This window comes from Sciurus carolinensis, chromosome 15 (assembly GCF_902686445.1).
Source record: "Sciurus carolinensis chromosome 15, mSciCar1.2, whole genome shotgun sequence".
NCBI classification, from domain to species: domain Eukaryota; kingdom Metazoa; phylum Chordata; class Mammalia; order Rodentia; family Sciuridae; genus Sciurus; species Sciurus carolinensis.
The window spans coordinates 80,717,710-80,729,300 of record NC_062227.1 but is presented as its reverse complement, the minus strand read 5'-3'; the positions used below and the strand labels follow the sequence as shown (position 1 = coordinate 80,729,300).

The 11,591-nt window shown below is 56.0% G+C and overlaps 1 protein-coding gene across 4 annotated transcripts in view; it reads left to right on the top strand.

The window, feature by feature from the left end:
• The first annotated feature begins 363 nt into the window (after positions 1-363).
• The window catches only part of Mbp (myelin basic protein), a 111,713-nt gene continuing 100,485 nt past the window's right edge, over positions 364-11,591 (top strand). Inside the window, exon 1 of one of the 4 annotated variants that reach the window (XM_047526262.1) lies at positions 364-554. The gene's annotated coding sequence lies outside the window, so the exon portion shown is untranslated. The remainder of the gene's footprint in view (positions 555-11,591) is intronic. The other 3 variants (XM_047526259.1, XM_047526261.1, XM_047526260.1) reach the window with 3 other exon arrangements.

The following is an 11,591-nucleotide window of genomic DNA, read 5'->3' as shown; positions in this document are numbered from 1 at the left end:
TATGACACAGGCGTGGAGATACGTCATGCATCTGGTCCCTCTGGCGAGGTCTGGTTTAGGCAGGTATCAGAGGTCAAAAGTCCAGTGAGCGGCGGTTCGGGTCGCAAAGCAGTGCGGCGGAGCCCCTGCCCCGAGGGCTCGCCCCGAGTCTGGGCCCCCGCGCGACCCGGAGTTGCTCGTGCACAGCCGCCGAAGACCTCGGGGCTGGGGCTGGGGCGGCGCCGGCGCGTCCAGGTGGGGCGGCGCGGCTGGCGTGGGCGGGTGTTTACCTGGCCCGCAGGAAGCCGGGAGGCGGGGCGGGGAAGCGGGTGCGCGCCCGTCCCTCGAGCGGCCGCCGCCAGTCACCGCGCTGCGCGCCACGGAACGCGCCGCTGGCCCAGGCGGCCCGCCGCTCGCAGCTCGCGACCCCGGAAGGCAGCGCCCGCGGCCCAGCGGCCCCAGGCTGCCGGTGCCGCGCCGCCCGCGCGTGGCGCCAGGACCAGCACGCCGGGCCGGCAGGGAAAACGGCCTCCCGGGACCGCGGCGCCCCTCGGCTGGAGCGCGAGCCAGCACCGGTGGGTGAACCTCGCGGGACGCGCGGCGACCCCGGAGCCCGTCTCCAGCGCCGCGAGCTGGGGCGGATCCGGCGCTTGGCTCCCGGAGGCGCGCGCTGGGGGCGGGTGCGCGCGCTCCGCGGCCCGACCCCGGGTCCCTCTCCCCGGCCGGCGAGCGGGGCTCACCTGGGCAGCCACGCAGGTGGCCGCGCAGGTGGCCGCTCGGAGGCCTCTGAGACTGTCCACCACGACCCCAGCCCCTGATCCTCCTTGAGAGGCGGTGGGCGCAGGTGTAGACGCCGGTCCACAACAGCTGGGACTGTAAGCGGCGCGTTTCCAGGAGTGGTCTCCAGCCAGGCGTGGGGACCCCCGGGTCGCTGAAGCAGCGCTGGCCTAGGGGTGCGGCGGGAGGTGGGGGAGGAGTTTAGGGGAGGGAGGTGACAATGGCCCCGAGACAGCCCTGCTTGCGGAGAAGAGGTGCAGGTGGCAGGTGAGGGACGGGCTGGGGGTCCTTTCCAGCCAGAGTGCTTCCTAAGGACACACCTGCGGCCCACGGAGGATCCTGCTCCCGCCCTCCCCCCAAGGAGAAGGAGAAGCAGTTTCCCTTTGAGCAATGAGGGCGGAGACAAACGGCTGGGTCCTGGCTTCCGCCTTGGCAGAGCTGTCTCCTGCCCCTGGGCCTGGCCTGCGCTGACCCGGAGCCCACCTGGGCCCACCTGCAGCCACCAACGGGCACCTGTCCGCTCTGGTGCTGTGGCCGCCAGTGCTCATTCTTCCCTTCGCACCCTCCTGGGCTTGACAGTCGGATGGCCCCACATCCACTTGCTGTTCTGTGGTCATTCTCAATCCCTCTGGGTGTTATGGGATGCCGTCGGCCTGGCAGGACTGGTGTTCTGGTGCTGTACTCTTGGGCTGGGGCAGCACTGGTGTAGCACTTGCACCTTACCTGTGCCTTGGTGAAAGGCGTTGGAGAGAGAAGTGGTTCAGGGGACGCCTGTTCTGATGATAAGACATCAGAAATTTTCTGATTTCCTGACTAGGAAATTTTTCAAAGGAAGGAAGCTTTGGTAACCTCCCATTTAAGACTTAGGTGTTTGCAGATTTTATCCTGCCAACCTAAGGGGACATTTTGCAGAAGGTCAGAGACTGGTCCCAGGACCATCCTGAATGAGGCCTTCTCCTGCCCGGTGACTTCTTGGCAGGTGCCTCCCAGTGCTATGGGTGCCTCCTTTGAGGTTGAGGTCCTGGGGTGCAAAGCCCAGCTGAGAGCCTGGGACAGAGCCACACACCCAGAGTGATGGCAGAGGGCTGTGAGGCTGTCCACGGCCTGCGGGCAGGCGTCTGTGGATCTATGTTTTTAAGTGTGTGTGGGTGGGGGGGTTAAGGAGAATTCAGTTACTAATGATTGCGAATGTTGGTACAGCAACTTCCAAGGATTTAACTGTTCTAAAATGACCTCTGCTATTAACATGGGTTAAACAAACACTATTTGGCTCAAATTCACTTTGAAAATCTTCCTGGAGTCCTGTATTTCTGTCCAAAGATGGGAAAGTGTAGATAGTACTTGCTTTAGACCTTGTTTTTTGTGACCCCTCTGGGTACTTTTTTTTTAATCTTTTTTTTTTTTTTAGTTGTTGATGGACCTTTATTTTATTCATTTATTTGTACACCATGCTGAGAATCAAACCCAGTGCCTCACACTTGTGAGGCAAGCGCTCTACCACTGAGCCACGACCCCAGCCCCCTCCTCCGTGCTTTGAAGGTCAGTCTTTCAGTTTCGTTCATGGTGAGAATAAGTATGTGCACATGCTAAGTATCCACCAGAAGCCGAGAGAACAGAGATCCATCCATTTGTGACTTCCCTATTTCTGCCTGAATTTTTAATCGTTCACTGAAGGTTATTTTTTACGACTTGTAGTTTCTCTCTAGGTTCTTTTAAAATGTGTCGTGTTTCAGCTTAGCAGTGGCCCCTCTGCCTTTTAGAGTACCAGGTAGCATTTCTCAGCCACTGACAACTGCCAGGAGCTTCTGAGAGCTGCGTGTCACTTCATTTAATTGTCATAATTACCCTCCCAGGCTCTCATCTGCGGTCACCACTCTATTAATAGCCTTGACTGACCAGGATGCCGAGGCACAGAGGTGAAGTCCATTGCCCCAGGGGCACTCAGCTGGCAAGAGAAGCATTCAGTCCAGCAAGAATTCCACAGCTCCCAGCTGCTGCCCTTCTTGGCCTCAGTGAGGGGACATTTTGCAAGATCCCCTTTGTTTCTCTTTTACAAATTCCACCAATAAGACATGACCACACCCAATAGAACATGCTTCCTTTTCAGAGCGTCTTGACACGAGGGACTGTCATCTGTCCCTGTTGTCATCCCTCCTTCACTTCCTTTTTGTCAATAAAAAAGAAAGAAAGCATTCCAATAATAACAGTGCAATTTTAAATAAGTCACTAAGCAGCGAGATGCTTCTGCTGACCCATTAACACCCACTGAAGGAGGCCAGGCACTTGTGAGAAGGAAGAGACAACCTCCCAGGGAGCCCGATGCCCCCAAGCAGAGATGGCATGCAGGCAGCTGGGATGTTCTGCTGGGCAGTGGGAAGACTTCAGCCAGCAAACCAGAACCAGCAGATCTCTATTCACGACTCATTGTGGGGGAGCAGCTGGTGCTGAGGAGGGGCCACTATGCAGGCCTGCAGTCGGCAGGACAGCCAGGGGGCTGCTGAGGTGCTGTCCACAGGCAGGACCTCCCTCAGTCGCCACTATAAAAATAGGTCGGTGTCTAAAAGATGTGATAGACTGGCCAAGGCGAGGGTATCTCTGGAAGATATAAAACGTTCAGAAAGTCAGTAATATACAACAAGCTTCCGGAGAGTAAATGTGCAACTGATAGGTTCTGTGGTCTAAGGCAGAAAACCCAAATGGACTAATGTGACACGTAACAACTGACCAGTAGTGAGAGATGTAAACTTCAAATCAGCATGCCAGTGGAACGCGGCTGACCAGATCATGATATGCGCAGCACAAAAGCAGCGTGACCCCACTGTTAGGTACAACAGTAATGCACCAATAAAAGGTGGAGAAGAAAGAAAGCAGCCAGCCTGCCAGGTGCTGTGGTGCACACCTGAGAGCCCAGTTACCCTGGAGGACTCCCAGGATCGAGGACAGCCTGGGCAGCTTAGTGAGACTCTGCCCCAAAATAAAATCAAAGGGGCCCAGTGGTGGAGTGCCTGAGGGGTGGTGGAGTGCCTGAGGGGTGGGGGAGTGCCTGAGGGGTGGGGGAGGCCTGGGTTCAATTTCTAGTCCTAAAAAATGTAAGTAAACAAAACAACAAAAGACACTTTTTCACATTCGTCATACTGACAAGGAGTTTAACTTCTGACTGTGCCGCACGTTGGAGAAGAGGCAGTGAAAGGAGAACTGGCCCCATCGGGTAGGAGTGGCCGCAGGAACCGCTGCTCTAGGGAGCCTCTGCACAGCCTGGACGCAGACGTCCCCGCAGGCCTGGCAGCTGCCCTCGGAAGCATGCGCAGCCTCTGGGGTCACTTGGTCTGCAGCAGCGGCACACACGTGTGTGGTCACAGAAGCCGTGGTGAGAGCTGTGTCCAGGGAGCTGCAGATGCACCCGCAGCTGCAGGAAGGACCTGAGAGACCCCCGTCCCTCTCCTGGCTTCGCTGGAGCTGCAGCAGGTCACAGCTGGAAACGGCGCGGACGCAGCCCCGACCTCGTGCAGGTCGCGGCCTCACTACTCCCACGCCTGTGCGCATGCGTGTGGTTCTGTGACTTCACCACCAGTGCAACTGACAAGCGGGACTGCAGAGAGCCCCCTCCACTCCTGCAGCCTCAGCCACTTCCTCCACTCTCCTCCCTCCCCAGATCCGCTCCTCCTTCTCTGTCTTCCCGTCCTCTGCAGCGTGCTGTGACCGTGCTCCTGGTAATGGGGGCTGGCTTCTCCCCTCGCAGGGCGCCCGGGGCTGTCCAGCATCCGAAGCGCGGCTCTCCTTTCCCACCTGTGCCGTGTGTCCTCAGGGTGTAGGTAGTGCAGGGCTTCCAGCGAGCGGCATGGCGACGCTGCAGGTGCACAGCCCCACCTCTGGAGTGGTGGCTGACATGGGTCCTCCAGAGCTGGGAAGGGACAGCCCCAGGACAGCTCCTCCAGCACACAGCATGCCGGCACACGGGGCCTCTCCAGGGAGTCGCCGACCCTAGGGAGCAGCTCCTGTAGAGTTCTGCCTGTTCCACCCGGTCTCCGACCAGAAAACCCAAAACCCAAGAGGTCAGCATATGCACAAAACATACATGCCTGGCTGGATACCCAGCCCCCAGGTGAAGCTCCTGCCTGGCCGTCCACCTGAGGTGTCCAGTAGTCTCAACAGGATCAGCTGTCCATGCTTCTGCTGGGTGGTCTGCAAGCACCTGCACACATCTCTCTGAGAGTTCTCATCAAAGTCAGAGTCCAGAGCCCCACCTCTGGCACAGCACACCAAGTCTTGGGGCTTGGGCCCAGGAATTTGTATTTTAGTGAGCTCCGTGGTAAACTCAGAGCTTCTGATCTAAGTGGGAGTGGGCAGCGAGTGCCTGTCTGTGCGTAGGCTTACACACTCGCCTGCCAAAATGTGCTTTATGTGCTCAAGAGACCCTTCATGTTTCAGCGGTAAACTGAACATATGTGCAAAGAGTGACTCATTGATGCAAAGTTTTACGCTGGCGGTGTATTTTCGTCTGTATCACTTATTTTTAATCCTTTCTCCACATTTGGAGAATAGCATTTTATTTCCTGCCTGTGGGTGCTGCTGTAACTGATGAGGAATATTTCACTTCTCGTACTCCTCGCTCTTGTACAGCTGGGACCCCACACGTTCTCTAGACTTGCTATGGAAGCCGAAATTATACACCTAGGCTAAGGTTTCCCGTCTAGAGCACATGCCAGTTCTTTCCAGACAGTTCCCCGACTGTCTTCCCCATACCACATACCACGCTGTGCACCTCAGGGTGAGTCAAGAGAAAACAGGTGCAGGTCTGCCCTCAATGTGCTTACGGTGTTGTTAGGGAACTTAGAGGCCCACAAATACGTTTCCCAGGCAAAACATTTGCAGCATGTGTAGACACAGTGCCACAGGACTTCTGGAGAGTGGGCTGCTCCAGCAGAGGAAGCACCGCCGCAGTTTCTGAGTGGCAACCCGTGCCCATGGAGAGTGTCCAGGTCTGCTGGTCTGCGCTCTCCCGTGGCTCCCTGGGCTTCTCCCGGCTGCCTGTCTCGCCACCCTCGCGGCTCTGGCTGGGTCTCCTGGTATATCCCCACGTACACCGTCTGTGCTTCCTGAAGGTGCCTCCTTAGCCTCTTCCCAGGTGTCTCTCCTTGTGTGGTGTTGACAGGTGGTGGCCTCTTCTCCAGTGTTCCCTTTGCTCCTATGTCAAATGTCCCAGGATGCACCAGCATTTTGGGGAATTGTTAAAAGGTTTTATTCACCCAAATTCCTACCAAAGCACATGGTCCTAATATGTGTTGCATAGATAGGTAAGTGGATTCTGCTAATTTCAATCGTCCAATCAACCTTAGCAAGAGCCTGGATTTTTCACAAGTCATGTGTCTAAATCTGTTCTCTGCTGATCAGAAACCCTCTAAGAAATTGGGCCATGATTCCCTCAGCTTAAATCGTTGCTTCAAAGATCAGGTAACTTAGGTGAGTTACTAATAAAATAAACAGAAAGATCCTTACATACTTTAGGAGCTAGGCTTCTTGCACCTGAGTTTGAGTTGCTTTATCCTAGTTCTTTCAGATGTTTGGAAACATAGTAACCTTGTAATATCTCAAGACCAAGATTCATAGAGCGCAGAGACCAGCTCCATTTCTTCCCAGAAGTGCAGAGAAGAGGCTTTGTACTTCGGAAGCAGACATAATGCACATGCCACTCTGCCGTGAGAGGCTTCATGGCTCCGTGAGCAGGTGGTGACTCCTTCATCCCACGGTAGGGTCCACGTGCCAGCAGTGCTGGGGAGAGATTTAAAGCAAATATTATGATTTATTCATTACATGAAGGGGAGATGGAGCACAAGAGACGTAGACAGCATAAAGTGCACGTGAAACACCCGTTTAAAGCCTCTCCGGGAGATGGTGGTCTGAGTGAGGAATTCAGAGAGAGAGAGGCAAAGCCAGGATAAAGCGTGCTGTAGGAACTGAAAGGAAATTCTAACATGAGGGCAAGTGGACGCACGGTCAAATGTCATACGTCTCAAACAAGCAAAGCAGGCAGAACAGCTGGACTCCGCATGGCTGGATGTGATCGGTCCTCTCACTGAGTCCTGTGTTCCCAGCTCAGACTGCATTTGTTTTTGCCACGTGTAGACAAGTGGACTTCCACCCTGGACTCCACCTAGACTGGTTTGTGCCCAACCTCCTTCCACTGAGCTACGCTTCAGAACCACAAGGTCCACAGTCGGGAAGTGGCCCTGGAGGGTAACAGTCCTGTTCTTCCAAAGCCCAGCCTTTCCCTGTCCTCCTGGTCGGAGAATCTTCCCAGCCACTGTACCTACAGTGTCCAGTCTCTGCTGTGATGCATTTTGTGATGAATCGTGTGCATTTCACAGAATGGAACCATGTCTGTTAAGTCCACTGGAGGCACAAAGCATCAGAAGCTGCAAATGTCTGTATGTGACCTCCAGAGCAGCAGAGCCAGCCAGTGGGCCTGGGACGTGCTCAGGAGATCCCCAGGAGCCTGCCGCCGGCAGCGTCCTCCACCACAGCCTGTCCTGTGCTCTGGAAGGAGCATCTTGTCTCACCAGTGACCTCTGCTTGGAGGAAGGACAGTGGTGTGTGACCATCAGGAAATCACAAATCATACTAGAACCACCAGAGGCCAGGGACCATCTGTGTGACAGGGAGACCCAGAGATGCAGATGGTGTGATGGGCAGTGAAAAGGGGCAGGAGAGTGACCCTTCCCTCCTCTTGGCTGGGGAGCTGGGACCAGCCGGTACCCCTGCGTCTCGCCCCATGTGGCAGCCCCACGCCACAGCTGGAACCTGCGGTGTCCCGTGTGTGTCCTGTGGCTGCAGCTCGCCTGGTGTTGCTGTGTGGAATGACCTGGATCTGGAGGTTTCTGGAGGTTGCTACCTCAGCCACGTTGGAACGGAGCTTTCCGGAGAGCGTTCTATTCCCAGGACTTTGAAGAAAGTTGCTGAGTCACAGAAGTCACCCCCTAAGCTGTGGGGGAATCGTTTCGACACATTCAACTGCGACCTTGTGATTGTGATGGTGTGCTGGGCACTTGTCTCGTTGGGTGAAACCCTCCTCGCCTCTGGGGCCAGCTTCAGCCCTGGAGAAGCTGGGAGCCCGGACGGCTGCAGTGGGACCGCAGTCTGTGGCCACCTGGCCACCTGGTAGTGCGCCATGCCTGGGAGGGGCTGGCTCCGCTCCCTCTTCGCGCCTGTGCTCTGCCGCCCAGGGGCCTGGGGCTCTCAGCTTGGTGCTCAGAAAGGAGGCGTGTTGTCCGCAGACCAGCCTGGCTTCTAGACACCCTGTGCTCAGCTCCCCGCCTCCTTGCCCAGCCCTGTTCCTCAGGAGGGGCTTCCTGGGAACAGCGGTGGGCATGCACAGCAGCTGGAGGCGGGTCCTTCCCTGACCCGCCTCCTGCTGCGCCTGGAGTCTCCCGGCTGCCAGGCTGCAGGCCTCAGAGCTGGCCCTCACTGCTCCCGGGCCTCACACGCTCTAGTCAAATGCCATGCCGCAAGCCCAGGAGCAGCCTGATGGCCTAAACGCGCACGCAGGGGCCGCTGTGTGTGCCGGCACACCTGGTCGTGGCACCAGGGTGGCTTCCGGGCTCCACCTGTGCGTCTCATTCGCTGCACCTGTTCTTACTGAGCGTCTGCCCATTGCTGACCCGAGACCCCCCTGCTGTGCTTCCACTGCAGCAAGGCAGGGGGGCAGCAGGTGCCCTCCCAGAGCAGGCAGCACCCAGGGGCCTGCCTGGGCCACTCTGAGCTCCCTGTGCTTAGGGGACTGTGATTCGCTGTGGCTTTCAGCACCCCACAAGCTTGGTGGGACAGGGGTGACAACATGCTTCTTCCCGGGTTCCCTGGCCACTCTGAGAGCCCCTTGCCACAGGACCTTCCCCTGGTGGGCAGAGTCAGAAGCCAGCCTGGGGGGCGGTCACATGCTTCTCTGTGTGTACATTGGGTGCACGTGTGGCATGTTTATATGTGTGTGTGCACACATGTGTGTGCAGTGTCTGCTGTATTTGCACTAATGTGAGTGTGTATCTGTGTGTTAGAGTCCAGTTCACTGCTTTATCTTTGCTGTCTCCTCCACCTAATAGACACTATAGTATGGAGTGTTGTGGTCTCTCATCCTGCACATGGCCCCAGCTTCAGGAATGTGGCCATCAGTAGACACTACAGTATGGAGAGTCCTGGTCTCTTACCTTGCACATGGCCCCAGCTTCAGGAATGTGGCTACCAGTAGACACCATAGTATGGAGTGTTCTGGTCTCTTACCTTGCATGTGGCCTCCATCTTCAGGAATGTGGCCACCGGTAGACAATATTGTATGGACTGTCCTGGTCTCTTACCTTGCACACAGTCTCCTTCAAGAATGTGGCCACCAGTAGACACCATAGTATGGAGTGTCCTGGTCTCTTACCTTGCATGTGGCCTCTATCTTCAGGAATGTAGCCATCAGTAGACAATATAGTATCTAGCATTGTGGTCTCTCATCCTGCACATGGCTCCAGTTTCAGGAATGTGGCCATCAGTAGACACTGTACTATGGAGTGTCCTGGTCTCTCACCTTGCATGTGGCCTCTGTCTTCAAGAACATGGCTGTTGTCAGCTGACAGGACACAGTTTTGCTGAAACCTTGTCAGGAAACACTTGATTCGTAAAGATACGCCATGTTTCTCAGCGAGTGTCCATGGCAGTCCGCACCTACCCTTGCAGTGACCGCAGCCTGCTGGTGCAGATGCTGGGAGCTGAGCCTGCTGAACCAGGCCCCACATCCCTGGAAGTAAAGTGGGGGAGGCTCAGAAAGATCAGGGGCCTGCTGGAGAGCCCGTGGCAGAATTCAGGGCTCTGCCCTGCTGTTTCTTCCCATTCCTTCATGCTCTTGCACTCTTAAGTTGGTTTTGCATTATCTGGATGTCACCCTCTCTATTTGGATTCTCTGTTGGAATCAAAGAAGAAATTATTTGTTGACAAGTATAACTCTGGAGTAGATATGATGAAGGAACTTTTTAAAAAAAATAATTTGTGTAGATACAATTTACCAGTCATGCCACAAAATTGTAAATTTACTCTGCCAAGATGTTTGTATTTTTCAAACCATAATCTTCAATTCCTACAAAAGGCATTCCTGGAAAATCTTGGTTTTGATGGAGTGACGACATTATAAAACCTCAATATAGAGGTAATAAATCACTGTTTTTGAAAGTCTATTTGTCTTCTTGGTCCCAAAGACATCATTTAGACATTAAGTGGCATGCAGAAAACACTTGCCAAGTTCAAGTTCAAAATGCAAGCTGGCCGCCTCATGTGTATGCTGTGCACCTGGGGCTTGGTTACTTAGTTACTCAGACGCCACTTTTTCCCTGACAGTTGTGCAAGTTGCCTGGTTTTGGGTCATTCTCCGAGGCTTCCTTGCTTATCGCCACTCTGATGGTTTTCATGTGAAGGAAGTGAAATATGAAAGCTTCATCAAATGGCTTATGTTTTTGTCATCAGAGTAGACGTGGAGAGGTGTGAAATGAGGAGAAGTCGCCTTCTACCCTTTCACAGGGCTATTTTCCTTGAAAGTCCAAGACTCAATGCACAGAAGCCTCTTTCTGTAGCACCGAGTCCTGGTCGGTTCCTGCTGCACAGCAGCTAGGAGCACAGCTCAGGGGCTGCTGCCCGTGGCCATTCTGTGGGCTTGTGACACTCGGTCTTGCATCCTTGTGTGCTTTGGTGTCTGCACAGTGCAGAGTGTGAGAGGACAGCCTCTTGGAAGCGCTGTGGGCGCTGGGCACGGTGACACCTGAGCGTGCTGCCGCCTGGGTTGCTGCACCCAGACCCGGATCCTCTCCCCGCATGGCTCTCCTGTGGCCGTCCTCCCTCCCAGTCTTTAAACGTCCTTGCCACTTGCTGCATTCTTGAACTTCCCCTGCATCTTAGGAAGTTTAAGGCTAGTCAGAAAAAGGTGGGAGCCCCTAAAGACGCAGGACCCCTAGGTGGGCTCTGAGCCACGTCTTCTGCAGGACCACAGTGGGTCAACCACACAGGGCAGCTTTCCCCTCTGACTGGAATCCAGGAGGTCCTGGGAAGTTCCCAGGAGGTCACTCAGTGGACGGCCGCATGCGCCCTCCAGAAGGTGGGCTCTGAGCCAGGTCCCCACAGGGAAATTCTGGTCTCCCTGATTGTGATCTGCAGGTTCTAGATTGGCAGTCCTAGGACCTTCCTGTCCTGTTTCAGGAGAGGTCAGGTTCTTTTAAGCGTGATAGCCCTTGGGGCCAGGCGCCTGTGAGCCTGGGCCGGCGAGGGGCCTGCGCCTTACTCCTACACGCTGGCACCAGGAGCCATGGCACCTGACGTCAGGATCTGAGCTGTTCTGGAGCAGAGCCTGGACTTGCCAGCCCTACACACGCCGCTCGTCCGGCCTTGCTAACACTGCTGAGAGCGGTGCCCTCTGCCTGCAATGCCCAGACCTGGGTCGTGCTGGACATGTGACCTGTGTCATGCAACGTCGTGCCTGCTGTGCGGCCCGGGAGGTGGGCGTGGCTGTGCGTGGGAGGAGAGGCCCGGCCCAGGGCGCGCGCCCAGGACTGCGGTGCTAACCCCGGTCTGCACAGCGCCTCCAGGAAGTGCAGCTTCCCCTTCTGGTTCACAGACAAGGAACTGGGCCGAAAGCCCAGGACAGGCCAGGGAGGGCGGGAACCTGCGCTGCTGCCTGGGCGTGTCCGCCCCCAGCCTTCAGGAGTCCCCTGCGGCCCTGGGTGGGGCCTGCAGGCGTGCCTGCGATGGAGCCTCGGCAGAGCCAGCAGCGGGCTCGTGCATTCCTCCTGACTAAGACCTGCGTGACGGAGCAGCGGGTG